The following is a 5,243-nucleotide window of genomic DNA, read 5'->3' as shown; positions in this document are numbered from 1 at the left end:
TCTGGTGTGGTTTACTCCTTTTTTCATATCAAACATCTATCGTCCTTATCATCTTTCCTTCTTCCTTTTTTGTGTTTGTTACTCTCCTGTAGCACCATTATTCTTCAACATTTATATTATGACCTCATTGTGTTGCAAGTGCCATAAAAGGCTATCCAAATTAAAACCTGCTCAGTGTGCATTCAAGCGGTTTGTCCTACCTCGTTCGTAAGTGACCTGCGTTATGTTCCCAAGGACGCAAGGGGGCTGTCGTAGCCTAGAGGTTAAGGTGTTCGCCTCTCATTCAATAGGTCTCGTGTTCGAATCCGGATTGCGACTGAAAATTTTTTTCTCTTAATAAATTGTCTCCTTTCATCCCCTTTTCTGCTCTCTTGGAATGTTCTGTTGTCTGTTTTCGCCTCTACTTTCTGCCCTCATCCCCTTTGACCCCTCCTCTGGGATCCTGACTCTTTCTGCAGCCTTTCTACTGCTACTCCTTGGCTCCTTCGTACTGATGTCTTTCAGCCACACCCCTGATCTTATAGCAGAAAAGATCTACACCTAGCCTTCTGGGACAAGGGCGAAAAATCGCGGAGGTCCCATGTGCATGTTGCGCACGTTAAAGATCCCTTGGTGGTCCAAAATCGATAAGAGTAGACTTCGGCCGCCACTCGGGCAAAATTATCAGGCATTCACATGGGTTCAATTCCCGAGTTGGGAAGTTCTTCATCGCATATCTCCGTCTGGGATGTTGTCTCCCACTCAACTTGGTTTGGCCCTGACTTATAGTCCACCTCAAGACTTAAAAACTGCGTCGATAGGGGTGTAAAACATATTACGATTTTTTTAAAAGACCAAAATCCCAGGTTTACGAGGTGCAAAACTTAATTGCATTAGACAAAAACAAAAACAAACAAAACAAAAATGCGAAAAGCTCATTGACACAACATATTTTAAAAACACGATAGTAAAAAATAGTGAGGAGTTGAAGGTGCTGTTGACGACTGTTTCGGTATTGTTAGGGCCTGGGTTTTTATTAAGCTATTTGCTTGGATTTTACGGCAAGCCTGCACACTACAAACTGCATAATATCACGATTTGACCTGAGGCCACATACCAATACCATAGCGTCTGCTGTGCTGCAGCGATTTGGGGCCTCGCTGTCGCTTGCAGGAGACCCGAGTTCGATTCCTGTTTGGGAAGACATTTTTATCAAGTATATCGGTCTTTCTGTTTTTTGTTTGTTTGTTGTGGTAAGTGTTTCTGCGGCGCTCGCAACTGCATGAGGTCCTATAATAATATGAATAATAAGAGCGAACGGGACACATTAAACATTTTCAGTTTGATCGCTTTTATCGATTCTGGGACCTCCAAGGGATCTTTAACGTGCGCAACTTACACATGAGATTTTATTCGCACTTCTCTGAGAGAAGGCAAGGTGTTTGATCTCACCTACTTTGAGATCAGGGGAGTGGCTGAAAGGCAGCAGTAGGAAGGAGCCATGGGTAGCAATGAAAAAGAGTCAGGATCCCAGAGGGGAAAAAAAGAGGGGGGGGGGGTCAGAAGTGGGAATGAAAGCAGATGACAGAACATACTTGGAGAGCAGCAAAGAAGAAAATTTTAAAGAAGAAAATGTTACCCGGCACCTATTGAACAAGAGGCCAACACTACATCTAAGGCCACGAGAGCCCCCTTATTGTTGTTTTTAATCCAGCAACAGACCAGCCTGTCCCCGGGGTTTTTATGCACCCCGCATAATTTAGCAAAATTGGGTAATTTTTTGGGGGGCATAATTTCTGATTATTTTCCTTTATCATTCTTTGTTAAAATTAACAGAATCGCATAATTTCACAGTTTTGGGCTCAGTTTGCATAATTTCAGAATATTTTGTGTGTGCATAAAACCGCCGGGACAGACCAGCGACCCACTTCTGCCTGTGTCCCTGAAAAGTGATGCATGGGGTTCGTTTCTCCGGAGAAATAAAATGCATGTAGTCCCAAGGAACGTGCAGTGGCGGCCTACTTTTGTGTATTTATTCACCTGGGTATATGGTCTCCAGGGAGACGCGACGGCCTCGGATATATAATATGTATTAGGTCTACTCTATTATTATTATTATCATGTGTTGTTATTATGTGTTGTTGTTATGTGTTATTATTAATTATTATTATAATTATCATTGTTATTACTATTATCATTGTTTTTGTTATTATTATAATAATACTTATTCTTATATCATTATTGTTATTATTATCATTGTTGTTGTTATTGTATTTATATTAATTATTATTGTTATTATGATCATTGTTGCTACTGTTATAGTGGGCTCCCTAACTCCACCCCCACTGCAAATTTTAGTAGGAACATGCCACTTGGCACACACGTACCTTGAACAAAACTAAGAATTTTGATAAACGGACACAAGCTCTATCTGCATAATTTCACTCTAATTTGTATTAATTAAAAATGGCCGCCATGGAAAAATCAAGCAAAATGAAAATAACTCTAAATTATCATACACATCTTCGATTTTCATGAAAATGGTGTCAAAATATATGTTTTTGGGGATGCCTTAACCATTGAAATCAAAATTTTGGATTTGAAGGTCCGGTTTTTTATTTATTCAATATGTTGTAATGTTAGTCACATGATGTGATTATGAATTATATATATTTTGCATAATTGACAAGCTTGGACCTCCGCTTTCACCAGTCACCCCATTGATGATGCTTCCCCTTTTTAGGGAATCAACTCACAGTCCAATGATGGTATTCCATGGGATGAACATTGTTGCTGCTGTTACAAAGCAACTGAATTCAGGACAGACCCCGGTCATGGTTGCTGATCAGCCACTCTTTACATTGGCAAAGAAGATTCCGTGGAAATTTTCAGGTGTCTTGGGAGAGGACAAGTTTGTGGTGATGCTTGGGGCGCTGCACACTGAGGTACATGGACGTCTCCTCACGCAGAAGATTTGGGTTCAATTCCCATGTGCTGAAAATTTCTTATCAAGTAGGCTTAGATTCTTTTTTTTTTTTGGTGGTGTTTTTTGTTTTTGTAAAGTGTTTTACGGCGCTCGCAACTGCATAAGGTCATATGAGCGCGCGGGACACACCTAATATTTTCAGTTGGTAGGACATTTTGAATTTTGCCTTGGTGGAGGCCGAAGCCTACTCTTACTCTAATCGATTTTAGACCGCCAAGGGATCTTTAACGTGCGCAACTTGCACACGGGCCCTCCGAGGTTTTTCGCCCTTGTCCGAGAGGGCTAGGTGTGGATCTTTCCTACCAGACGATCAGGGGTGTGGCAGAAAGACAGCAGTAAGGAGGAGCAAAGGAGTAGCAGTAGAAAAGCTGCAGAAACAGTCAGCAGCCCAGAGGAGGGCGCAAAGCAGGTGAGGGGGTGGGGGCAGAAAGTGGAAATGAAATCAGACAACAGAACATTGCTAGAGAGCAGGAAAGGAGGTGAAAGTGAAAGTGAAAGGAGACCATTTTAGGGAAGAAATGTTTCGGTCGCTACCCGGATTCGAACCCGGGACCTTTGAATGAGAGGCCAACACCTTAACCTCTAGGCACTCTAGGCCACGAGAGCCCCCCTTAGATTCTACTTGTATTTCACCACTTTTATTAGTACGTTATATACTCCTCTCAGCACTAGTTGGCCTTTGCATGACGTAATGTGCAACATCTAAAAGTTGGCTTCCTACCAACTGAAAATGTCTATCAAATGTGTCCTTCGAACTCACAATTTTTTATAACCTTGTGAAGTTGCGAGCACCGTAAAACACTTACCCAAAAAAACGAAAAAAAACCCGAGTAATAAGTTAGGGGAAAAGGAAAAGTTGGTTTTGTGGTTTGGGGGGGGGGTGGTTGTACAAAACCAAATATTCAATTTCTTTCTTTTAAGATTTAGGCTTTGTCAGGGTCAACTGAAGTAGAAAGGAATAGAAAAATTTAGATCTATAATAATAATATGAGTATATTATGGTCCCAGCAGAACGTCCGATTTGGCAAAAATTCTCACTATACGGTACTATACGGGAATTAAGTGCAATTCTTTTGCTTAAGACGGCAGAATGCCTTATCACTATACCACATGAGCTGGCCGCTTTCTTCAGCAGAATCAGAAGGAAAAAAAAAAGAGTACGACCTACTAACACTAACCCTGTACCAAGACCCCCCTTCCCCAACCTTCCTTGCTCCTCCCCAACTCACACTCACACATGCGCAAAAGACCGAGGATAAGTATTTGACATGCTGGATTATTATCCAAACAGAAGAACGAGGTGGAAATCCTTCAGAACGAACAACTATTTTGTTTCGTTCTCCTCTGTGTTGTTTATACATGTACTTTATACTTTTACTTTAATTTTCATCCTCTGTTACCTTTAAGTGTCGAGGGGGAGATGCAATTTTCCGTGGTAGGCAAACTCAGCATGATCTCTCTCAGTTGTGTTACTATGTATGTTTTTTCAGGATTTACCTGACAACCTCAACCCACCTTTTACGTGGCGTTCCTCTTTCTTTATAGCCTGAGTGTTGTAGGCTCTCGAGGCTGACTGGCCAGGTGACATACTTAACAGGAGGTGGCCAAACCATTTTATTCTGTCTTTCTAAGAATTTTTTATTTCGTGTTTATTTAATTTCACATTAAGTCATAACAAGGGAAGAAGTAATTACTTCGCCTTCAGTATAACGTAAGCCTTTTCTATCCATGACAGATACGTTTTATCCAGGAATAAAAGAAGGCGTTAGTTTCTTTACCACAGGTGATAGAAAAGAAGTCGAAACAGAAACATGAAAAAAAAACCCAACACAACGTGGAATCAGAAATTGTCAGTATGTGACATTTCGGAATAAAACACAGAAACTGCAGATACCAAGGTAACTTGAATTAATAAAAACAACAGAAGCAACAAAAACAACAGCAACAGCAGCAAACAATAACACTATTAAAACCCAGACACAGCAATAAGGACAAAAACAGCTACAATGACTGCAACAGCAATAACAACAACAATAATGACAACAGTAACAAACTATAAAAACAAGGTGCAGCATAGCAACACAGAAGCACCAAAACACAATCAGTAGTAGAAGCACGAAAAGACAAAGTATGTGCTCGATAATGTGAGACGTAATACTGTATAACAATAACAATAACAATAACAAATGATTTGTTGGTGTGTTTTTTTTAATTTACAAATTTTATTGAAAACATTAAACACGAAAAGAGAACCCCCCCCCCCCAAAAAAAAAAAAAA

General features: G+C 40.4%; 1 long non-coding RNA gene across 2 annotated transcripts in view; it reads left to right on the top strand.

The window, feature by feature from the left end:
* Window positions 1-626: 626 nt before the first annotated feature.
* Window positions 627-5,243, top strand: part of LOC118477415 — a 6,873-nt gene continuing 2,256 nt past the window's right edge. The window contains exons 1-2 of one of the 2 annotated variants that reach the window (XR_004858362.1): window positions 627-1,195; window positions 2,723-2,924. This is a non-coding gene — a long non-coding RNA (uncharacterized LOC118477415). Of the gene's footprint in view, window positions 1,233-2,722; window positions 2,925-5,243 lie in introns of both variants that reach the window. The other variant, XR_004858361.1, reaches the window with a different exon arrangement.

The sequence above is a fragment of the Aplysia californica genome, unplaced genomic scaffold, assembly GCF_000002075.1.
Source record: "Aplysia californica isolate F4 #8 unplaced genomic scaffold, AplCal3.0 scaffold00088, whole genome shotgun sequence".
NCBI lineage: Eukaryota > Metazoa > Mollusca > Gastropoda > Aplysiida > Aplysiidae > Aplysia > Aplysia californica.
The sequence above is the reverse complement of the archived record's forward strand: the minus strand, read 5'-3'. Positions and strand labels throughout refer to the sequence as shown.